The sequence below is a fragment of the Leucopleurus acutus genome, assembly GCF_964270905.1.
Source record: "Leucopleurus acutus genome assembly, chromosome: 14".
NCBI classification, from domain to species: Eukaryota; Metazoa; Chordata; class Mammalia; order Artiodactyla; family Delphinidae; genus Leucopleurus; species Leucopleurus acutus.
In genome coordinates this window covers 17,370,400-17,395,883 of record NC_139156.1, presented here as the reverse complement: position 1 = coordinate 17,395,883, position 25,484 = coordinate 17,370,400, and the positions used below count along the sequence as shown (strand labels likewise).

Below are 25,484 nucleotides of genomic sequence, written 5' to 3'. Positions count from 1 at the left end.
TTAATTTCTTCTTTGATTTCTTCAGTGAGCTCTTGGTTATTTAGTAGCGCACTGTTTAGCCTCCATGTATTTGTGTTTTTTACAGGTTTTTTCCTGTAATTGATTTCCAATCTCCTAACATTGTGGTCAGAAAAGATGCTTGATACGATTTCAGTTTTCTTAAATTTTCCGAGGCTTGATTTGTGACCCAAGGTGTGATCGACCCTGGAGAATGTTCTCTGTGCACTTGAGAACAAAATGTATTCTGCCACTTTTGGGTGGAATGTTCTGTAAATATCAATTAGATCTGTCTGGTCTGTTGTGTCATTTAAAGCTTGTGTTTCCTTATTTATTTTCTGTTTGGATAATCTGTCCATTGGTGTAAGTGGGGTGTTAAAGTCCCCTACTATTATTGTGTTACTGTTGATTTCTTCTTTCATGGTTGTTAGCATTTGCCTTATGTATTGGGGTGCTCCTACTATGTTGGGTGCATAAACATTTATAATTGTTATATCTTCTTGGATTCATCCTTTGATCATTATGTAGTGTCCCACCTTATCTCTTGTAACAGTCTTTATATTAAAGTCTATTTTATCTGATATGAGTATTGCTACTCTAGCTTTCTTTTGATTTCCGTTTGCATGGAATATCTTTTTCTATCCCTTCACTTTCAGTCTGTATGTGTCCCTAGGTCTGAAGTGGGTCTCTTGTAGACAGCATATATACCGGTCTTGTTTTTGTATCCATTCAGCCAGTCTGTGTCTTTTGGTTGGGGCATTTAATCCATTTACATTCAAGGTTATTATCGATATGTATGTTCCTGTTACCATTTTCTTCATTGTTTTGGGTTTGTTTTTGTGGGTCTTTTTCTTCTCTTGTGTTTCCTGCTTGCAGAAGTTTCTTTAGCATTTGTTGTAAAGCTGGTCTGGTGGTGCTGAATTCTCTTATCTTTTGCTTGTCTGTAAAGCTTTTGATTTTTCCATGAAATCTGAATGAGATCCTTGCTGGGTAGAGTAATCTTGGTTTTAGGTTTTTCTCTTTCATCACTTTAAGTATATCCTGCCACTCCCTTCTGGTCTGCAGAGTTTCTGCTGAAAAATCAGCTGATAACCTTATGGGAATTCCTTTGTATGTTACTTTTTGTTTTTTTTCCCTTGCTGCTTTTAATTTTTTTTCTTTGAATTTAATTTTTGTTAATTTGATTAATATGTGTCTTGGTGTGTTTTTCCTAGGATTTATCCTGTATGGGACTCTCTGTGCTTCCTGGACTTGGGTGACTATTTCCTTTCCCATGTTAGGGAAGTTTTCAACTATAATGTCTTCAAATATTTTCTCAGACCCTTTCTTTTTCTCTTCTTCTTCTGGGACCCCTATAATTCGAATGTTGGTGTGCTTAATGTTGTCCCAGAGGTCTCTGAAATTGTCTTCAATTCTTTTCATTCTTTTTTCTTTATTCTGCTCCTCAGCAGTTATTTCCACCATTTTGTCTTCCAGCTCACTTATTTGTTCTTCTGCCTTAGTTATTCTGTTATTGATTCCTTCTAGTGTATTTTTCATTTCAGTTATTGTGTTGTTCATCTCTGTTTGTTTGTTCTTTAGTTCTTCTAAACCTCTGTTAAGCATTTCTTGTATTTTCTCAATCTATGCCACCATTCTATTTCCGAGATTCTGGATCATCTTTACTATCATTACTCTGAATTCTTTTTCAAGTAGATTGCCTGTTGCCTCTTCATTTATTTGGTCTTGTAGGTTTTTACCTTGTTCCTTCATCTTGACACTTGGCATGTTGTTTTGCTGTCTCTCTTTTTCTTTTTTTTTAATTGGTATGGTTGTGTTCCTGTCTTAGTGGTTGTTTGGCCTGAGGCTTCCAACACTGCGGTTTGCAGGCTGTTGGGTAGAGCTGGGTCTTGGTGCTGAGATGAGGAACTCTGTGAGACCTCACTCCAATGAATATTCCCTGGGGTCTGAGGTTCTTTGTTAGTCCAGTGGTTTGGATTTGGAGCTCCCACTGAAGAAGCTTTGGCCTGCCCCTGGACTTGTGAACTAAGATCACGCAAGCCGCCTGAGGCGGGAAAAAAAAAAAAGCAATAACAAAGTAAAAATTAAAATTAGAGTAGGAAACTAACAGATATTTTAGGAAGAATATAAAAATAAAAATATAGATGAATCAACAACTGGAAGGTACATCAGTACCACAATAGTAAAAAAGAGGAGGAGGGAAAAGAAAAACAAGGGGAGGGGAAGGCCTTGGCTGTGGAGGGCGGGGCCTAAGCAAGGGTGAGGTTTGGGTGGTGGGCGGGGCCAATGCTCAGGACTTACAGGGCTGGAAAAGGCCCTGGGGGCCGTGGGGGGTGGGTGGCTTAGACTCAAGGAACAGAAGGCTCCCAGGCATGCCCCCCTCCCCGGTCTCAGAGGGTGGGGGACCTCACCTGGAGCTCAGCAGGTTCCCCGTGCCCGAGTGGGCGGGGCAGTCACCCTCTGCTCCTCTCCCACTCCTCTGGTCTGGGAGGGCCCCTCCTGCCTGCCTCTCCTGATGTCCCAGGTCTCCCTCCTATGCCCCCAGGACCCACGTGGCTTCGATGGGGCTTTGTGGGGGGGTACAAGCCTGGGAGCTCAGCGGGCTCCCTGGCCCGAGTGGACCAGGCGATTGCCCTCTGCTCCCCTCCCGCCCTTCCTGGAGAGTCCCTCCCGCCTGCCTCTCCTGATCTCCCCAGCCTCAGAGGCGCCAATCCTGTCTGGCCTCGACTTCTCCTCCCCCCTCAGTCCCCCTACGTCCTACCGGTTCACTTTGAGGTTCCTCCTGTTTCCTTGGGCATCAGAGTTCCCCCACCAGTGGCCGTCAGGCACCCTAGTTGTGAGGAGATGCTAACTCCATGTCTTCCCACACCACCATCTTCACGATGAGTTTTCATGATGGTAGAGTAGGCAGAGGTCAGACAGCATTCTCTAATGGCTACTATTTACCTGGTCTTATCCAATCAGGTGCCAGGTACATGTTCTTAACTACAACTAAAGAGTTCTTTTAACTCAGAATTCAGAGAAAAGGCAGGTCTCTCTTCCCAGGTTGAGAACGACCAAAGTTGTAGTGTAGGCATGACTATGCATAGGTCACATAAAGAACTATAAACTGGAAACAGGTGTAGAGAAACCATAATATGCAGTCATGAGGAGCTTCCAGGTGTCAATTACCAATTCCTCCCTGCCTGAGCTGTGGTGAAACCCATGGTCAGGAGTTCCCAGGGCCAAGCCCAGTCTGGCTCCAACCAGAGCCTCCTCTTTCATTGTCACACTGATTCCATTTTGTCCTCTGATCCTCCCCTGTGTCCCTTCCTGGTCTGTGCTATTTGAATTACACTGTCAGCTACTCTACGACAGCATTTAATATCCTAATTACAGAAGAGTCTCCTTTTCACCAGCCACAATTCCCGAAAGAATAATGCACAGATGTCATCCACTGCATTTCTGTTGCTCTAGCACTTTCTGACCTTTGTGCTTATTTGAGAAACCTTTGAAAATGCTGAAGGTATCATTCTCCCTCGGTGGAAATATTCTTTGGGAAAATTCCCACTAAAACTGTATTTCCTCCCCTGCTATGGCAACCAGAGTTTATAAGGCCTGCTTTCTTTACGTGAAGAACAACTTTCAGACTAAATGTCTCCCTCACATAGTAAACCATGGATTGTTTTCTGTGCCAAAGTATCTAACTCCAGTATCAGTCTATTGGCGAGAAAGAACTATGGTGCTGGGTCAATGTCTGCTATTTACCTCCTTAAATTTCATGTCATGGGGGCTGTGGTGGTTTGGCTTCAGGTATAACACAGGCTTAGTCGTGGTCCTTCATTTCACTTATATGGACTTTATCCTCCCCACCCACCACTTTTTTTTTTTTTTTTTTGGTATGTTAGAGGTCTATAGTTTGTGGGCTCTGAAACCATATTTTACAAATTAATAAAGTAAGACATGCGACCTGAAAAAAAGATTTTTTTCCTGATTGGTACATGTATTTTACAGAAAGTTTCTTAAAATTAAATCAGATTTAGTTATACATTGGGGGAAAAAAATCACCTTTTAAAAAGATAAGATTACATAACATAGACACTGCCCCTAAGAGGATGGCAATATAAGGAGAGTTTACCTATAACATATACAGAGTGATATGTCTTATCAGCTGTTAGACTTACAACTTATTTTTGCAAAAAAGAATTCCTTCTCCAGGTTTGTGTCCATGAGAGAAGTAACCAAGAAGCTTCACTTTTTTAAATATAAAGATAATACAACCCTTAATCCCATAACCAGAAAGAACTAACATCTCCAAGCCACTTTTCTCCACTTTGGAAGGAGAATGAGTTAACTTTTTTTCTTTTTTTCTCTGAGTTACTATTCTCAAAATGGTAGACAGTGTGCAAATCCTAGAGTTTATTCTGCTTAAACTGTGAGCATTTTCCCTCCAGATTAACCATGTGCTGTTGAAACCAGACCTCTAATTACTGTTATCTAATAGTTTTATAACATGCCATGCACTATTTGCAAGAAATTTTTTCTATCATTTTTCAATTGCTCATTCAGAAATACAATTACAATGAAAATGAGCTCTTTACCCCTTGGTATGGGAAAAGAGACTGTGCAAGGGCAAAAATAGACTTTTTCCCCCTGATTTGTGTTCTGCCTACCCAGAGTTGAAGTAGCCAGGAACAGAGTATGATCATTCTCTGTGAATTTATTATATGAAAAGAATTTGATTTTTTTTTAATGGGTAGGAAAGCCTCAATTTCAGCTTATGTCCAGGACCTCGTGGGGATTGTAAAAGTGGGAGAAAACCCTTTAGGTCAGAGTGACTCAAACCATCAGAGAATTTTCATCTGTCCTTTCCAGGGTCAACTCTAAATCTGTAACAGGAAGAATTCTGCACACAGCACAGGTAGGAAGCTAGGAGCCAGGGAGAGAAGGGAGCACATATCTTCCTGCAATTTGATATAGCCCCTGTTGTGCAAGCTGGACCACCAGAGAGAATAGGGTTGGTATTCTGTTTGGGCCATTGTGCTTCTGTGTAGATAAAGAAAACTTTGGGGAAAGGCTGAGCCGAAAGCAAGAAGGTAGACATTCCATAGGAGGAAACAACCAAGGGGGAACGGACTGTTTACTTCTCAGGAAGTTATGAAATCTCGTTATGTAAAACACAGTCATATTTTTGTTATTACTTGATTTAACACTCCAGGAAGTTAGCCCAAGCCAGCTGTGACTCTCAGGCTGCCCCAATCATTAAAATCCCCCCTCCTCCCTCTTTGGATTCAGACCCCCTTTCACCATTACTGGATGTCGCCTGGCCTGTTGTCCCTAACTCGACTCCATGTAATTCAGGAATGTGCCTGTGCAGTGCTCCCAAGAAGTTTCTTTTTAATAACATATTATATTCCTACAAAAGTAAAAGTTCACTATAGAAATTTTGGAAAATTCTGAAAAGTACAAATTAAAAATACATGGCACAATAATTCTATCACCTGTACGTTGTGCCACTGTTAACACATTAGTGATATAAAACTGTTTTGTTTTTTTTTTTTGCTGTACGCGGGCCTCTCACTGTTGTGGCCTCTCCCGTTGCGGAGCACAGGCTCTGGACGCGCAGGCTCAGCGGCCACGGCTCACAGGCCCAGCCGCTCCGCGGCATGTGGGATCCTCCCGGACCGGGGCACGAACCCGTGTCCCCTGCATCGGCAGGCGGACTCTCAACCACTGCGCCACCAGGGAAGCCCAAAACTGTTATTTTTTAAGCATTCACACTAATCCTGAAGATACCAGTGTGGAGGTGTCCAGACCCTACCCTTGAGGGCAAAGGTCATATCTTCTCTGTTTCAGTGCCAGCGTGCAGGAGCCACACTTGTGTGCAGCATCCGCATGCCTGAGTTTTCAGAGGAAAATTCTAGAATGGGTCCAGGAAAGAAACGTGTTGGTACCTTTTCTCAGATAGCAACTATCAAATATATTTCTCAATTATGACCTTTTTCTGGAATTGTCTAGAAATGTCAAAAACGTGGGCCTGAGGGTTGAAGAGAATGTAAGACTTTTCGGGGACTCTGCTCCGAAGATAAGTTTACTCAAAATTCTGTGGCATTTCTTTGGCACCTAGGGCAGGAAGATACCGGCTTGGGACAGTGGACTCCCAGTGGGTGAGCCGAGCCCTGGGCTGCTTGAGAAGGGACGGGGGCAGGGGTGGATCTGCTGAGACTGGGGCCTCACCACCTACCTGCAGTATCTGAGTCAAGGTGTGTGAGGTTTGAAGAGGGGTAGGGGAGGGACCGGGCTGGTTGGTATCCAGGCCCCCTAAGCCACCAGGGCCTGTACATGGACCATATGTCCCTGCATGGAGCAGCGCCCGTAAACAGATTACAGAACTCCATTCGTTAATCCCCAAACAGTTTTCTGTCATTTAATTAGAAAATTCATCTTATTTTGCCTCCAGGCCTTGTAGCCTTATTGCATTTGCACATATTTCAAAATGTTTCAAGTACTGACCAGATAACATTAATGAATATATTAGATAGGCAAACGCTTTTAAACAAAAAATAATAAACATACTTGTGTGTGTATATAGAAAAAAAAAAGTTAATTCCGTCTGGAGCCAAACAGGTAATTTTCCCTTCAGCGTTTTTTCAGTCAGCTAAGACAGGTTGGCCTAAGAGTGCAGTCAGCCTGTCTGCAGATTCCGGCTCGACTTGCATACCAGGGTCAGAGTTTTTTCAGAAACAGACAGCAAGATGATCTGATTGGCTCAGGTCCAGAGCGTGGTCACAAGGGCTTCTTTGATGAAGGGGTCCTTGGTAAGTCCTGTACCAAAAGCAGCCTGCCACCCTCTTTTCAAAGATATCCATTTAGAGTAATTCCCAGAAAGGGAAAAAAACACTGAGAAAAAGAGAGAGGGAAAGGGAGCAGAGAGAGAGAGAGAGAGGAATTACCGCAAGAATAATTACGCTCCCTGGCAAGAGAAAGGGGGAAAAGTTATTACAAGTAAACTGCTGGATGTTGAAGTGGCTGGTTGGCAACTCTGCAAGAACATAAGGAATGTGCAATTAAATTCATTAAAACATCATCATTATGCTTATCAATCTTTTTCCAAAAGGGGTGTGGGGTGGAGCAGTATGTTAAGGCATGACTGCTTTTGCAGATAAAGATCCAGGACTACCTAGATGCTTCTCTCAGCAAACAAAGTCAGCTCTTCCCTTCCACGAGGCACTTACAGTTATACACATGCCGCAGTGGTGCGTGCGCTCCGGGAAAGACATCTAGGAGACTGGTTCCTCTCAGCCGGCAAGCTTCCTTGTGATAGGATCTCCATCAGATGAGCAAGTCTTGATTAAGCACCTGCTGTATGCCCAACACTGGTGTTCAAAGAAATTCAGAAATATTGTACATGGTGTGAGCCCAGCCCTCCAAGCACCATTAACTTAGTTGGGGAGGTGAGACCTAAGTCATTCATTCACTATGCAATAAAGATGTACTGAGAGGCAGCCCTGTGTGTGCACTCTGCTGGGTGCAGTGGGTACCAGGATGACCAAGGAGGACACAGCCCCCACCCTCACCATCCAGCAGAGAGTCAGTCCTTCAGGCCCAAGTTCAGTGATGCAGAATTGCTACGTGACCAGTGCTGGAATGGGTAGGTCAGGGTTCAGTGGGAGCACAGGTAGGAGTAACTACTCCACATACAACTTGCTCATGGTCCACATTCAATTTTTTTTTTTTTTTTTTTTTTTTTTTTTGCGGTACGCGGGCCTCTCACTGTTGCGGGCTCTCCCGCTGCGGAGCACAGGCTCTGGACGCGCAGGCTCAGCGGCCATGGTTCACGGGCCCAGCCGCTCCGCGGCGTGTGGGATCTTCCCGGACCGGGGCACGAACCCGTGTCCCCTGCATCGGCAGGCGGACTCCCAACCATTGCGCCACCAGGGAAGACCCACATTCAATTTTAAGCTCCTTGAGGAGATCTTTTGTCTCTCTTTTACTGTCACTTTTTCTCTTTCTTTGCTGCTATTATTTTTTAATGGCATTTAAAAAAATAAATTTATGGGCTTCCCTGGTGGCGCAGTGGTTGAGAGTCCGCCTGCCAATGCAGGGGACACGGGTTCGTGCCCCGATCCGGGAGGATCCCACATGCCGCGGAGCGGCTGGGCCCGTGAGCCATGGCCGCTGAGCCTGCGCATCCGGAGCCTGTGCTCCGCAACGGGAGAGGCCCCAGCAGTGAGAGGCCCACGTACCGCAAAAAAATAATAATAATAAATTTATTTATTTTTATTTATTTTATTTTTGGCTGCGTTGGGTCTTGCTGCACGCAGCCTTTCTCTAGTTGCTGCGAGCGGGGCTACTCTTTGTTGCAGTGCACGGGCTTCTCACTGCGGTGGCTTTTCTTGTTGCGGAGCACGGGCTCTAGGCCCGTGGGCTTCAGTAGTGGTGGCTCGCGGGCTCAGTAGTTGTGGCTCGCAGCCTCTAGAGTGCAGGTTCAGTAGTTGTGGCACAAGGGCTTAGTTGCTCTTCAGCATGTGGGATCTTCCCGGGCCAGGTCTCGAACCCGTGTCCCCTGCATTGGCAGGCAGAATCTTAACCACTGCGCCACCAGGGAAGCCTCTTTAATGACATTTTTAATATGAAAATGGTTTATGATGAAGATTAATCACATGCAGAAATATATAAAAAGAAAATTTTAAATTATCCATAAGCTGAATACCCAGAGAGACCCACTCTGACATTTAGATGTTTTCTCTTCCAATTTTTTGTTTTTATTTTTTATAAAATCATATAAATAGAATTATTTTTTCACTTGACATAATGTGAGCATTTTCCATATCATTAAATATGCTTCGAACCATTGTTTAGAATATCTGCACAGTTTAACTAATCTTTTACTGCTGGACATTTTGTTTGTTTATACTTTTTCACCATTATACATAATATTGCCCTGAGCATCTTTGTATGTAAGAATTGTCACTTATTTCATATCCCCACAGTTATTTTCAAATAGTGTTTATGCGATAACCACCTGTAAAATAAAGGAAAGATACATAAAACAAAACAGAGTATAACCGTGGGATCCAAACTGGAGCTGAAGGAATCTGGAAAGCAGTTTATTCACTGGGGATTAGCACAAACAGGAAGGGTCATAGAGAAGGTGGGACTAGAACTGGGGTGGTCTCATTTTTAAAGTCTTATAATACTGTGGATTGTCTCAAAATCTCCACGTTGTACTTTCTTCTGAGCATCTGTAAGGAGCACCCCTTTTCCTCCACCAGCTCAGTCCTGGGAGACCCCATCCCCATGTCTCCACTACATCCCTAGTTCAGTAATCCACAAACATTTCTCTGCTTCAGAATCACCTGGGGTGTGGGTTATAAAGACCGATTGCTGGACCTCATCCCAGACCTGCTAAATCAAAACCTGTGGAGTGGGGTCTGGGAATCTGCATTTTTTAAACACACACCAAGGTAAATCTAGTGCAAGGGGTCAGTGACCCAACGAGGCAGGAGGAAGCACTGGCTGCAGTCGTGATGCTGGACACACAGTGGTCAAGAGGAAGGGCTCCTGGCAGAGGGGTGTGGGCTCAGCCCCTGGCCCTGCCATTCACCACCTTTGCTTCCCAAGCCTGTCTCCTCATCTGTAAAAGGAAGATCATAGTAGGAAATCCCTCCAAGAGTAGTTGTGAGGATTAAATGAAGGGCTTAAGACCCCAACGCAGAACCAGTTTCCAATGAACCTTTTTGGTAGCATTATTTTTCACATGTATCGTTTCTCTTTAAAACCTGAGCAGCATGTAGGCCTCCTTGCTTAGCCTTAGTCTTGGCTGGAGCTGACTCACCAATGAGACCGTGTCTGTATTAATAAGAGTGGCCTCAGAGATCAGTGACCCTCCTGTGCAAGGCTCCCGCAGAAGCGCTGGTGCCTACTTTACTTCCCTCAGCCTCCTGTCTTACAGCAAGGGAGCTGGGGCATCTGATTGGTAGAAATGCATCCCTGGTTGGAAGCCAAGTTAAGCTAAGGTGGGAGGGAAAGACAAGCCTAAGGAAATGCTGATGCGAAGAGGGGTGACTGGAGAAATACCAGTACCCCTCAGGACTGGAGGGAGCCAGCTTGATCTTTAATTCCTGGTTTGATCAAGGTAGTGTAAAAATGGACCCCCAACAGTCTTTAGATGGAAAACTAGGTTTTAGGTTTCACATATTAGCTGTAGTTAAAGCCAAATGTTCATTCCACTCAAATTGTGTGGGTGGATCACTTTCCTCCCACTGTTGAAGTATCGTGTTTTTAGCTGCTAATAAACTTAACAAAATCCATTTCTTATTTCCCCTAGTGTATTAAGTCCGTTCACATGCACTGCTGAACCAACGCTTAGTGACACTGTGTTAGAAAGTATTTTTGTTGGAAACAGACAACAGACGCAGTTCAACTGCAAAACACTTCTCAAAAAGGCTTCTTTTCTCCAGTCTCAAGCTTGCAAAGAGTCATTTGAATTCAGGGAATCTCCAGTCTCAAGCTTGCAAAGAGTCATTTGAATTCAGGGAATCCTCCCAGTCAACCATAACACCTACACAAAGTATGAAGGAATTTTGTTTTACTGGTTCAAGAAGCAGATTCAAAGGAACTGCATGCTTTTCTACACCCACGGAAGCCCCCACCTGTTCATTTCCCACCCCCAGACTCTCATTGCCACTAAGGGCCCGTGTCTTCTCACTGTCCCAACACGCCAAGGCTACCCAGATCAGAAGAGTCAGGGTGCATTTCCAGGGTCTAGCCAACCCCAGCTCTTCTCAGACTGCTTGGTGATTGAACGCTGGTGCTGTAATCAAGCAAAACAAAAATGCGCTGCTGAGAAGTGAATTTGGAGAGCAGTGTGGGGAATACTGGAGTCTTCCAAGCCGGGGTTGAAAAGAACTAGAAATAAAGAAGGGGGATCGTGAAGCTATAGATATAGACAAGGAAAATATGCAGGAGTCCACATGGAGACATGGAATCTAAGGAGGTAGAAATAGACATTCGACAGTTTCAATCGTTCTGTTCTAAAATTTCAAAACATGGTGTCTAGACCACTATGATGCCTTATGTTTGTGGTGTGTAGATTATTGATATGTAGGTGTTGGGGCAGGGACAGAGATGAAATTTTAAGAAAATCCAAAAAGTTGGAAACAATCCAGATTGTTTGTCAATCCATGATATCAAGTTCCCATTGGATTTAAGGATGCAAAAATAGGACAGAACGCCCTTCCTTGTCTGTCCTGCTCTGTTTTGGTGACAGGTGAAGCCATTTTACCTGTGAGCATTCATTTTTATTTCTTACTTTTAAGGTTAAAAAAAAGATAAAGGCAACCTCGTACTCAGGCTTTTGCATACCAGGACTGTTAAGTCTTGAGGAATTTGCTGCTGTTTCACAAAGTGATTGTGAGATCTTTGCTCTTCTGTAAGGTGAAAACTAGAAAATTACAATGCCGTGCCCATGTTTGCTGAAGTGATCACCCCTCGATTGTGTGGGGCTTATCTCCCGGTATAATCAGCATGGCCCTCTTAAATAGAGCTGTCTTAAAAACCCAGATCTACCGGTAAGATTTGTTTTAATTTCGGTCTAACAGCTTTAGGATTACCCCTCAAGACTATATCGTCAGGCTTTTGTACAAACAAGGAGCTTACACAAAACTCCCATTATAATGGTGGCTTGAGGGCAAGGGAAAGCCGTGTTTGGTTGATTGAGTTATGATTGTATAGGGAACAAATAAAGGCTTTCTTTCCTTAAACATAACAGTTATGTCTTACTCTCACTAATAATGCCACATATTCTTTGGAAAAATATTTACACAGCCTGACATTATTCTTAATGTCAATGCAGTGTGTTACCTCTAGGTTGAAATCCAGTTTTAATCCTATAAGCTAGAAAAATAAGTTCAATTCTGCACAATTGAGTTTTGAAACTGTTGATTCTGTTGCTGTATTTATTACCATTGATGGTTGGTCTCTCCCCCCTCCCTCCCCCTCTCTCTTCCCCTCTTCCCCCCTCCTCTTCCTTCTTTTCTCTCTCTTTCTTTCACTCCGTATGTATATATGAATTAAACTGATTAGCTGTATATGTGTATATAGCTCTGTACGTGTGTGTATCTATACACGTGTAACAATTTCGTTCATGCTGCAAGAAACTATCTTAATTCCTTCTCTGGGAATCTACTCTGTGATCTCAATAAACTCTTCTACAATGAACTGATTTACTGCAGACCTGAACAGTATTTATGCTTTCTCCTGCCTTCCGCCCCAAAGAAGTTAAATGGCTTTTCTTTGACAGTTGTTACACTAGGTACATTACAGTTTTACTCACCAGATTTTATTTAAAGTCTCTTATAAATAAAATGGATTGGAAAGTTTGGGTGCTGGGTAGGTTATGTGATTTCAGCTGAGGGGTAGTCAACCACTGGTAGTGTGGATGCTGTGGGGCTCATTTCTGATGGCTTTAAGGGCTGCAGGCACATTCTCTGTAGCTGCACTCACAGGGGCGCTAGAGCCGAGTGTGCTGCAGCCAGTGGTCCAGACGCAACCCTCCAGCTGCAAGGTGTGATGGCGGAGGCCAAAAAGGAACAAACAAGTGAAATCAGAGGTGACGTTAGACAAAACTAGGCTGAGAGCTTTTTTTTTCTTTTTTTCTCAGCAATGGAAACCAGATAGTGATCCAGAAACAGGAAGACAGAGAGATTCCTACGAACTGGCACAGGAGCCATAGTGAAGGCTTTTAAACGTGAATTCGCAGTGACCTTGGCCCTGGACCAGGCACTGAGTGCTATTTGTCTTCTCTAAATCCATCTTTAAACATAGTTCTGAGAGTATATTTGGGCAGGAGATTTGAATTGGGATATTATCATTTCAGCAGGACTAATTTTAATCAGTTAGTTTGGCATTTTGGAAGCACTTGAGGTCATTGTAATTATGCAAAGGATACACAGTCATTAGCACTCAATATCCCAATTTCTTATTAATATCTACCTGGAATCGAGTTGATGAATATGAGGCCATCATTGCCTGAAAATGAACATTTTCACTTGAAAATGTGGCTTCTTTTCACTCTCGGCTGCTCCCAGAATTGGTGTGAGTACTGGGCCTGGAGCGCAGTGCCCTTTAGCTTTCAGAACCATAGCTCACACACATGGAGTGGATCAAGACATCTTTTTCATTTATTTATTTATTTTTGGCTGCGTTGGGTCTTTGTTGCGGCGAGCGGGGGCTACTCTTCGTTGTGGTGCGCGGTGTCTCATTGCGGTGGCTTCTCTTTGTTGCAGAGCACGGCCTGTAGGCGCGCGGGCTTCAGTAGTTGTAGCGCAGGGGCTTAGTTGCTCCGCAGCATGTGGGATCTTCCCAGACCAGGAATCGAACCCGTGTCCCCTGCATTGGTAGGCGGATTCTTAACCACCACTGAGCCACCAGGGAAGTCCCAAGACATTTAAATACCACTGATCGAGCTTATCACAGCTAAATGATCTGGCAGAAGGCTAGTTTAAAAAATTAAGAGTCACAGCCGGAGGGCGTTTTGCATAGCCTGCGACCCTCGAGTACTCAAACTTGGACCCGGACAGCACCTGCCACTTGGCACCAGACTCAAAAACCCATTGGTGGTGCCACTTTGGTTAGTAGAGGGTGAATGACTGGGCATGTGACCTCTCAGTAGACTTTAAATGTTCCACTGGCCTTTGTTCCAAGTCTCACGTCCAAGCATAATTTTACACGCCCCACCTGCACCAAGGGGCGTGATGAGGTTGAATTGAGTTCTTGCTTCTTTCCTGCCTGTTTGTACTAAGAGCATGTTGCCCTGCTTTGTAGCTTCAAGAAGTGAATTTAATAGTCTGGTGGCAGGTAGGACGCTGCTTCACTGAGTTATGGAACTTCAGAGCCCTGTGTTTGGGAGTTTCGTGCCTTATATTGATATAAGTTCTTTGTTTAGAACGTGTCTTATGCTTAAACCTCATCTTAATTTAGCTCTCAGGCGTTGTTTCATGAAAATACACCACAAGGTCATTGCATTTCTGCCTTTGACCTCCAGCCTCATGCTTTTGTTCCCTGCTGCCATATGACGCCAAGAACACGTCATGAACCGGGTGCCAGTCAGACACCTGTGCAGTGGCCTTTACAACCCTCTCAATGGTTTATTCATCTGATTCATGCCGTAGCACCCCTTCTGGGAAACAGCATGTCAAGAACCTATATGGTTCCGAGGAGAAAAAAAAGATGGAAGGAAAGGCTTTTACAAGCTGCAGTTACGCCTGCCAATGACAGTGTCTGCGGCATCCCTGGGGGTTGTTTAAACCTCCCCAGTAGACTAATGCCCAACCCGCAGCACTGGAGATACACGTGGTACCCTCAGGAATTCCTAGTTAAGTTTAGGGATTTTTTTCCTCTTCTGTGCCAGAGATTCTTGGACGCACTTTGCATGCATGCTATCAGTCACCAGCCACTTAATCCCAGTCAGAGCCTGTAGTACTTGATTTGTTGGCCGTTGTAGCCAGCTGTAGGCAATTCTTGATTGTCTGTGGGAATGGAGAAGACTTGGGGCATGGTTCATCCAAAACAGTGAATAATTCAAAAGAATCATATTTTGAGAATTATCTTTAGTTGGTTTTGTTTTTATAAAACTGTGTTACCTTCCTAGCTATACTTTGCTTAAGCTAAACTTGGTGTTTAAAATGTTATATTCTAAGTTTTTATATTATATGGAGTAATGTATTAGAAAAATTAGAAAATTATAGGAGACTTAAAATCACACCATTAATAACCTTTTGCCGAATATATGTCTTGGCATTTTTCTCTTGCTACGAACACATATAGATACAATTTTTTAATGAAGTTGAACTTTCTTCACTTTACTAAATATTGTGATCGTTGTTCCGTATCAGTTACTCATCAGCGTCATCATTTTTATGGGCTGTGTGGTACTTGGTGTTATGAATGTATCGCAATTTGTTTATACACATGCCTATTGATGAATATTTGCATTTCAAAGTTACAGTTACTAACAGCATCACAGTATCCACTCTTGCACATCCATAGACCAGTGCACACATGTTCTAATGCATCCTTAGAGTTCATGACTAAGAGTGCATTGCCGGGTCGTTTTCAATTTTCAAAATGATGCCAAACCGCAGTCCAGAAAAGCTGCGCAAATACACATTCCTACAGCAGCGATCATCCAGTCCTTGCTGGGCGTTATAATCCCTTTCATGGTCACTAACCTGATAAGTGGGGGGAAATGGCATCACATTGTTTTACCAGTTTCTTTATTTACTAGTTAAGGTTGAACATATTAAAATATTTGCCATTTCTATTTCCTCTTTTGTAAATTACATGTTCATCTCGTTAACCCATTTCTTCTATTATAATATTTGTGCTTTTAAACATTACATTTGGTTTTTTTTTTGGTTTTTTTTGTTTATCTGTGGTACGCGGGCCTCTCACTGCTGTGGCCTCTCCCGTTGCGGAGCACAGGCTCCGGACGCGCAGGCTCAGCGGCCATGGCTCACGGGCCTAGCCGCTCCGCGGCATGTGGGATCTTCCCAGACTGGGGCACGAACCAGCGTCCCCTGCCTCGGCAGGTGGACTCTCAACCACTGCGCCACCAGGGAAGCCCTATTTTTTTTTTTCCTATTTTTAATTTATTGAAAAATATTAATTGAACACCTGTTATGTGCTAAGCACTGCTTGGTGCTAGGGAAACAATGGTGAGAAGAAAAACACAGTTCCTGCCCTCAGGGTAGTGGGGGAAACAGACATTAATGAAGTAATCACACAAACAGGAGAGTGTAATTGTCATGAATGCCATGAGGGAGAGCATCACAGTGCAGTAAGACTATCTTAGCAAGTGATTCTCAAGCGTCAGCAGGCCTCAGAATCAACTGGAGGGCTTGTTAAAACAGATTGCTGGGCTCTAACCCCAGAGTTTATGATTTAATAGGTCTGAGCCTGAGAATTTGCATTTCTAGCGAGACCCCAGGAGGTGCTAATGATGCAGGTCCAGAGACCACAGGTGGAGAATCTATGGTCTAGAGATTTCACTCAACAGGCAGGTTTCCTGAAGAAGTGATCCTTGAGATGTGAAGACATTACCTAGATGCTCCTGGCATAGACAGAGCTTGTGCAAGAGCCCCGTGGTGGGAGCGGGTATACAGAGAGCAAAAGCTGGTTAGGCCAGTGTGTCTGGAGAGCAAGAGAAGGAAGAGTGGTATGAGGTTAGGTGGAACTGATAGCCGGGGCCACACCATATAGATGCATTGGACGAGTTAAGGAATATTCAAGAATTTTGACAAGGTTAAGCATAAAAGGAAACCTTAGGCAATAAAGGTGTTTTGTAGAAACAAAAAGTGAAGTTAAAAACTGACTATAAGCAATGCACCAAGTGTGTAAACTATAAATAATGAAAAGCTAGTACTTTTAAAGATAAACAGTATTTCTTTTAAACATCTTTATTGGAGTATAATTGCTTTACAATGGTGTGTTAGTTTCTGCTTTATAACAAAGTGAATCAGTTATACAAACACATATATTCCTATATCTCTTCCCTCTTGTGTCTCCCTCCCTGATAAACAGTATTATTAAGAGTTACTTGAAATTTATGTTTATAAACCTTACTAAATTCCGTTACCAGCCGGTTTATAAGCTTAGATTCAAATATAATTTTAGACTTAATAGTTAGAAAGAGCCTGTTTCTGGAAGCACTTGGCATCAGGTTCTTACCTGCTGACTGCTCCCGGCAACTTCACCAGAAGAGGGAAATGTTGTATTCAAATCAATAGTCAATGGGAAAATCAGGACTCAGATTCCCATTGGAAAGAAAAACGTGTTAGCACCCTTCAGAGAGGAGAGGAAAGGACTTGCTTCAGATTTACAAAAAGTGCTCAAAGGATCCTGTGGTCCATAGGACTGAAACCTCTCATTTGATTCCTGTCATAAGAGAGGAAGTGGTGGCTTTTAGCAAGGATGCTAGAAAATGTGTCCTGTGTGTTTCATCAACCAATCTTTTCCTTAGATAGCTGGAGGAAAAGGAAAGTTAAGATAGCAAAGGATTCTAAGTGGTTATAAGTGTTTTAAGAAGTTGTGAGACTGGTTTAATGGCAGGTAGTTTGGATGAGATGGAAGCCGAGGATTATTTTTCTTTGAAGCCATAAAGGGAGAAAGGAATCAGAACAAGATCCACACCTGTTATGGTTTAGTGACAAAGGTATAGCAATATTGCATTCAGGTGTTTGTCCTTTCAATCTTGCTCCATATATATTATAGCCTTCAAAACAGAATTTGAAAGCTACTAATTTCTTGGCCATTTGAGTTTTTATTCTTTAAAAGGGAAATGCTTTCCATCAGCTTCCCAATCTGTGCTTTAAACCTGACTTTTCAAACAATGTTGTAACAATGATCATAGTAATAGTAGCTAACGTTTATTGACTGCTTACTATGTACCAGGCACTGCACTCTGTGTGTGATATTTTAATTCTCACAACAACCTTTGGGTTAAGTATTTTATCGTGTCCTGTTACAGGTGGTAAAAACTAAGGCCCAAAGTCATACAATTAGTAAGTTGGGATTTAGGGATTCGAATCCAGATGATCTGGGCACAGAGCCCATCCTCTTAACCATTTGGCTATCCTGCCTCCCCAAGTCCCGTCTTTATTTGAGGGCAGCAAACCCTAACTGCACACTTAATTCCTAAGAGAAAATAAGTGCCTATTCAGTGCTGAGTACGAAGTAAAAGCTGCCAGATTAAAAGCACAATAGAGAAACTATTCTAATGTGTTGTCCTAGTCCTGGAAAGAGGGAGGCATAAACTATAACAGTGCGGAGTATGCTGGAACAATGGGAGTGAACACCCGCAAATGTTAAATACATTTGTTTAAGGGTATCCAACTAAGGGGGCCTGCCTACCTGCCTGCCTTTCTTCCTTCCTTCTTTTTTTTCTGTTTCTCTGTATTCTCCCAATTTTCTTAGTTACAACGAAAAACTAATAATTAAAATAATTTTCTGAAGATCAATGGGACACTTAACCAACTTATTTTAAACCCTAACTCCATACAAGACATGGTGAGATAGTGTAAAGCCCAGAACATTCTGGGCTCCTAGGACCAGTCTTGTCATCAGGCATCTTGGGGGGAGGGTGACTTGAGGGCGTCTAGGTGACTCTTGTTTCTCTTTGTACTGAATCCAGCAAAACAGTGGTGCATAGGGCAGCTGTGGCACGTCTGGTAGAACGAGGATGCAGTATCTTTTGGGGTGCTGCTCTCCCCCAGAGCCCAGATAAAGTGCATAGCTGTGCTTTGTGCCATGAGCCATGAGGCATTTGTGTCACAAGAGGGTGACACTATATCACTTCCCCCCTTGCATCCTGATACCTTTCCTGGGACTTCTGTGCCCCAGTCTCCTACTCCGCCCAGTACTCATATGATAGGTGACCTCCAGGACAAGCCTGGCCTTCCTCAGTCTCTCTCTGTCCCAACCCCGTGTCTTCCACATCCTATTTTGACCTGCAGTGGCTTGCAGCTCCTTGCAGATATTTGAAAAGAGAATGAAGTGATTTACATAATTAAAACAAATTGCTTGACGAGTGTGAGACTCCATTGTTGTGCTATAATGGAATGATTTCGATGCTTTGTGAGACGCAGGGCTGGGGTATTATGTATTATGTATTAATGTATTATGGAAATAATGTAAAGGGATATGACGTCTGCAACTGACTGTCTGGTGGTTGGTTCCCAATGGAGTATGCGTTTATGCAGAGAGAGAATGCTAACGCTTATGGGGCAGAATAATAACAATCAGTAAATTCAGGTAAAGGATACAGGGGCTCATTTTATTATTCTTGCAACTTTCCTGTTAAGTTGGGAATTATTTCAACATAAGAAGTTAAGAAAACCCAATCACATTAGGAAGTAATTCTGGCCTTGTAGGACTGACAATTACTCATTTCTTAAAAGAAAAACTGGGATGAGTAGAAAAGAAAAATAACATGCATGGTCCAAATAATTTTTTTTTAATTTATTTATTTATTTATGGCTGCGTTGGGTCTTCGTTGCTGCGCGTGGGCTTTCTTTAGTTGTGGCGTTACGGACTTAGTTGCTCCGCGGCATGTGGGATCCTCCCCAACCAGGGCTCGAACCCGTGTCCCCTGCATTGGCAGGCAGATTCTTAACTGCTGTGCCACCAGGGAAGCCCCCGGTCCAAATAATTTCTATGTGAAGTAGGGAGAGCTGAAATTTGCAATTACTTATATCCACAAGTTAGATGAAAATCCAGGTCACCACCGCAGCTCTGCTGACTTTAGAACACAGACCACAGGCCTCGCCTGTGCCCCACGCAGGGTGCAGCCATCTTGGGGAGCCTCATTATAAGGTTATCACTAACCAGGAAGCGAGTGCTTCATGTGCGTGGAAGGACCTGGTGTCAGGGAGGCTGTGTCATTTAATTCGCAAGGTCTGTTTGTCTCCCATTCTCATAAGGAAGAAAATCAATTGACTTGGAGTCCAGGTTCATTTGGATGTTAGACAAAACCATGGAATTTCCCTGCCTTCAAGTCTTCAGCAAGTTAGACTTGCGAACAACAGCCTCCCGCTCTATACCCAGATGTACCCCTACCCCAGTGCCTGAGCTGGAGGTCCTAGGCAAGGTAGAGCGGTGGTGAGGTGCTTATTCTTGCAACTTTCCTGTTAAGTTGGGAATTGTTTCAACATAAGGAGTTAAGAAAACCCAATCACATTAGGAAGTAATCAGGAGGCACCTGAGGTGACTCCAGGTGTCTCACTTGGGTTCTGCTGTAGGTGTGGTGTTGATCAGGAGGGCCAAAGTGGTATTCACAAGGGCTTTTCTTGCCTAGTGGCATTGGCACCAATCTCTACATCCTGTAGCTCTGCATGGTATTTGGAAAGGTATATGGTGAGATCCAGGTGGCTAACCCTCGTTTACCTTCCTGTTGGAACATGACAAAGCTTAGGGCATAACCTGAGAGAGCAGGTAGGAACCTGGGAAGGGATCCAGTTCAGAGGTGGCAGACTCAGATGCTCATGGGGACTGGGTAGGTACCACAGCTGAGTGAAACGAGCCAGGAGGTGATGGGAAACCTGGAAAGTGAGTGCCCTATTGAAAAGGCTTCTCAGAATCCATTCCACTGCTGTCATGGGGGAGTGTGGGCCTGCTGAGGTCAGCCCTTCCGACTTTTCCAGAATGCCAGAATTCTAGATTACAAATTTCCCTGTTTGTAAATATTGGCAAGAAATTGTTTTAAAAAATTAAAAACTGAACACACCAAACCAACACGTCTGGCACGTGGGATCTGGCTGTGGGCTGCCAGTTGGCTTATATTACGTGTTGGACAATTATATGCCACAAGCAGTTATTGGAATCTGACACGGTGCTGGCACCCAGAGAGGGCAAGTGATGGGCCTACAGTCACATCGCCAGTTAGTGGCAGAGGTGAGTACTGCATCAGAGTGTTCAAGTTGTATAGTGAGTGTTCTGGTTTGGCATGAAAAAGAAAATTTGGCTAAAAGATGCAGCCTCGTGAACAGGAGTAATTAATTCCAAATGTTTTTTTTTTAATAAAATTAATTCCATTGTTAAATCTCATAACATCCTACTTCTGTCGCATGTTTATAGAAATACCTCCTTAAAATTCACTGTGTTTCTTCCTAACCACAAATAAACTGGTTTTCATAAACAAATAAGTGTAAAGATGGGGTTCAAAGTGTCAGCTACCACTGCTGCGGGGGAAAAAGTACCCCCGACCCCCCCATTGCAAATGATTTGTTTTAGAAATAAACAGGATGTGGATAGGGTCGTTTCTGGCTCTCTTAGGGAACACTTTGGAATGGAGAATGGAGAGGCCTCTGGGATTCCCCAGGCCCCAGTGGGGAAAAGGGGAGGCCTCTGTGCACACACACTGGCCCCCTTTCCAGTGCGATGTCCCGTGTTCACATGTAACTCAGGCTCACATGTGCCCAGATTCTGGAGTCAGTGGAAATTTGCTTCCAATCCAGGATCTGCCACTTATTAGTTGTGTGACCTTGGACAAGTTACCTAAAGTCCTTCCGTTTCTTCCTGTTTAAATGGAGGCAAGAATGGTACCTATCTTGGAGAGCAGTTATAAGAATTGAAAGAGGGCTCCCCTGGTGGCTCAGTGGTTAAGAATTCGCCTGCCAGTGCAGGGGACATGGGTTTGAGCCCTGATCTGGGAAGATCCCACATGCCGCGGAGCAGCTAAGCCCGTGCGCCACAACTACTGAGCCTGCGCTCTAGAGCCCACGAGCCACAACTACTGAAGCCTGTGCACCTAGAGCCCGCACTCCGCAACGAGAGAAGCCACCGCAATGAGAAGCCCGCGCACCGCAACGAAGACCCAACGCAGCCAAAAATTTAATAAATAAATAAAAGAATTGAAAGAGATAAATTCTGCCCAACACTTAGCATGGAGCCTGGCGTTGTGAAGTTCTCATCAAAAGTGCTCAGCCTGTGACAGATGGGGAAAGCAGATTGTGAAATGGGCAGCCGGGGAGGGGGCGTGGGGGAATGTTCGGCCACCACACAGCAAAGCAGCCACACCACGGGAGCAGCTCCTAAAGCACTCATGGTTTTGGTTGTTTCAGGGGGTTTTGGTAAAGTTTTATATAGGTGTAATTCACATGCCCTTCAATTCACCCATTTAAACTACATAATTCAATGGTTTTTAGACTCTTCACAGATATGTGCAAACGGCATCACAGTTGATTTTAGAGTATCTTTGTCACCTCAGAAAGAAACCCCAGAATTTGTAGCCAATCTTCCCATCCCCTCAGCCCTTGGCAACCACTAATCCACTTTCTCTATAGGTTTACCTATTCTGGACATTTCATATAAAAGGAATCATATGATATAACACGTGAGCTTTTGTGGCTGGCTTCTTTCACTTAGCATAATGTTTTCAAGATTTATCCGACCTGCAGAATGTATCAATACTTCATTCCTTTTTATGGTTGAGTAGCATACCACATTTTATTTATCCATACATCCATTGATGGGCATTTGGGTTGTTTCTACGTTTTAGCTATTGTGAATAATGCTGCCCTGAACATCATGTTCAAGTTTTTGTGTGGACATATGTTTTCATTTCTCTTGGGTATAAACCTAGGAGTAGAATTACTGAGTCAAATGGTAACTTCGACTTAACTGTCAAACTGTTTTCCAAAGCAGCTGTACCATTTTATGTTCCACCAGCGGTGTATAAGGGTTTTGATTTCTCCACATTCTCATCAACACTTGGTTTTATCTGACTTTTTGATTCCAGCCGTACTCATGAGTGTGAAGTGGTATCTCGCTGTGGTTTTGATTTGCATTTCCCTGATGACTAATGACGTTGAGCATCTTTTTCTCTACTTATTAGCTTATATCTTCTTTGGAGAAATGTCTACTCAGATCCTTTGCCCATTTTTAATTGGGTTGTTTGTCTTTTTATTACAGAGTTGTAATGGTCTAGATACAAGTTCCTTATCAATTATATGATCTGCAAATATTTTTTTCCATTCTGTGGGTTGTCTTTTCACTTTCTTGATAGTGTCCTTTGAAGTACAAAAGTTTTTAATTTTGATGAATTACAATTTATTTTCTTTTGTTGCTTGTGCTTTCGGTGTCATATTCAAGAATCTGTTGCTAAATCCAATGTCACAAAGATTTACTCCTACGTTTTCTTCTAAGAATTTTATAGTTTTGGCTCTTGCATTTAGGTCTTTGATCCGTTTTGAGTTAATATTTATATACGGTTTGAGGTAGGGATCCAATTCTCTCGTTTTTTGCAGAAGAGAAAGAACTGTGAAGTGATGTGGTCATCCACTAAGACATACCAAAGCCCAGTCCACCTTGGAAGCCCATTAGCCAATAGGAGCAGGATGGGAAGGGTCAACTTTCGCAATGGGAGAGCCGCTTCAGCTCTCAGAAGCTCTAGTCTGCAAGCCATAGAGTGTAACTCGAAAGCTTATACAGTGTGCCCATTAAGTGGATGAAATAATGACCAAGAGGGTAGTGATTTAATCACCATAACTTGTACTTGTCTCTTACCTTCCTGCCATCTCTGAGCCTTTTGGGCAGAAGTAGGGTGTAACAGAAACAGAATTGACCTTTTTGTCAAAAGACTAGGAGCTGATTCTTGGCCACCCTTGTGACCTTAGGTGAGTCACTAACCTCTCTGAGCCTTGGTCTTCTCATGTGTAAAGTGGGCTATTGATACCAAGTTTCCAGCGTTATTGAATGAGTTCAAGAAAGCATTCCCAGTTATGGAAAAGCACACAGTACCTGATGTCCAGTTGCCACACAAAACATGTGTGTTCACACTCATCGTACTTCTAACACCTCTTCCACCATTGATCTTACTGTGTGCTAAGCCAGCTATGTGTCTGCTACGTCAGTTCACACAGACCAGGACCCTAGAGTCCCGTACAGTAGTCAATTCCAGAGGCACAAACCCACCTATAAACTATCCTGTGCTATCCCCATTCCTCTTCCAAGATACTGACCCTGGGAAGTCTTAGAAAAGGGTGATGCTTGGACACACCTTGACTCAGCTGAGGGTGTGCTTGGAAGGTGCTTAGGCTTCAACCCATCTCAGTGTTGCAGGTGGTACCCCTGGTGCCTGAAAAGAGACAGTTGATTGGAAAGAAAACTTGTAGCCATAGGACTGAGTGATTGGAAAAGAGGACCAAGAAGGATCTTCAGAGTGTGAACTCAGATTTTTTTCTGCTAGGCCTGAAATTTCTTCCAGTGGTGCCCTACCCTTGGGTTAAGGCACAGTATCGAGGCCAGTATCGAACATCTTACCTGGCGTGGGCAGCAGAGAGCTAGTGGATGTGATGACACGAAGCAGTAAGAAGAGCTCTGCCAACGTGACGAGACACCATAACCCAAGAGGAGCTACTGGCATAAATCATAGGATATTAGAGCTGAGAGGAAGGGCCCTTAGAAATCTATCCGGCTCCTGCACTTGGCAAAAGAAGACAGCTAAGTCTCAGAGGCACTGAGTGACTTGACTGAGGCAAGGCAATGAGTAACAGCAGAGCTTGGTACCTAATGCACCTGCCATTGGGTCCTGAGGCCATGGAGCCTGGAATTCAAACATTTTGATGTGGAGGGTGTTGGAGAAGGTAAGGAGGCCGAGTGTTCAGGTCTAGAGTTGAGGGTACCAGAGGAGCAGCTCAGGAGCTATTTGGTTGGGGAGAGAGAAGGGGAAATAGGCTTTGAGGCAGAGGCACAAAGGCTAGAAGAAGTTCCTCTGCTTCTCCGTTTTGTCAAAGGTCCTTCACATAGGTATATTCTATTTCAGCTGAAACTTCAGATGCCAGAAAAAGATGGTGGGACATCTGTGACCCAGGCCTGCCTCTGCCACTGACTATCCGGGGGCTTCCCAGGACCACAGCTCTCCTCTCTGCACCTTGGTCTGTTCACGGCACATGAGATAGGAGTAAAGTAGATGAACCCTGGAGGCCCGTGGTAAGGCCAAGTCAGGCTTAGGGTGGCGAATTAATGAACAACTTTACGGGAGCATATTTAGAAATAAGTTTGGGATGATCATTTTTAGTTCTCCTTTTTTTTTTTTTTATGCACTTATTCAAGTGATACATTTGACCTGATTAATAGAAAGTGTACCAGCCTAATGTACAGTATTAGGAGATAATTGCAATGGATGAAAGTTCCTTGAGTCAATTAACTCTTATTACCTGGAAACCATTTATAAGAGGCAATAAATTATTGGGACAACACAATTAGCAGTCCCACAATAAAACGGGTTTCACGTGTGTGCCTGTAGGCACCCCCAACTCCCCACCCCGCGAGGGCCTGTCAAGTTAAAGGGTACGTGTTTGAAGGGATTGCTGTGCCCTTTTGTGTTTACAGGAGTGTGTTAACAGGCAGCAGGGCTGACATATCCCAGGCTAGCCCTGAGCAATGAAATAAGCTTTCCACGCCTGGGAACAATGATGCCTGTGTCACAGCCAGTCAATGGCTGTTTCAGTGCCTTGTACCTAATAGACTCACCAAACGTTGGCCAATCTGCTGAGTGATATTTGAGGTTGGATCTTGTGATTCTGTTTAAGGACCGTTTCTAACACTCCCACCCTTGAATTTTAAAATTGAAATTGCTTAATATTTAGAAAGAGTTTCTTCTCCCCACCCCACCCCCTCCATCAAACTACAGGTTCTGTATAGTGTGGACAGATTTGGGACCAAAGGAAAGTTTTATATAAGGATACTAGAAGGTACCACTACAGTAGCAAGTAAGCGTCTAGGAGCCACATTCATCTCTTACATTTGCTTTCAATCTGTGGAAGAAGATTGCCTTGTCCCTAAGCTGGCCCAAACTTAGTTCAGTGTGTCTTAGAACTGTAGGATCCAGGGTCCCTTTCTACTGAATCTTCACGCTATTTGCTTATTAAGTAAAGAGAACTACTCTAGAATTCTTTCACAATGATCTGAAATAACCTGACATTTACTTTGACCAACCTAGTGTTTCT

The 25,484-nt window shown here is 43.6% G+C and overlaps 1 protein-coding gene and 1 long non-coding RNA gene across 4 annotated transcripts in view; one reads left to right on the top strand and one right to left on the bottom strand.

Moving 5' to 3' along the window:
* VTI1A (vesicle transport through interaction with t-SNAREs 1A) overlaps nucleotides 1-25,484 on the top strand; it is a 357,558-nt gene that overhangs the window by 290,348 nt on the left and 41,726 nt on the right. The window lies entirely within an intron of this gene.
* The window catches only part of LOC309971397, a 1,020,865-nt gene continuing 1,003,402 nt past the window's right edge, over nucleotides 8,022-25,484 (bottom strand). The window contains exon 2 of the long non-coding RNA XR_014326737.1: nucleotides 8,022-8,154. This is a non-coding gene — a long non-coding RNA (uncharacterized lncRNA). The remainder of the gene's footprint in view (nucleotides 8,155-25,484) is intronic.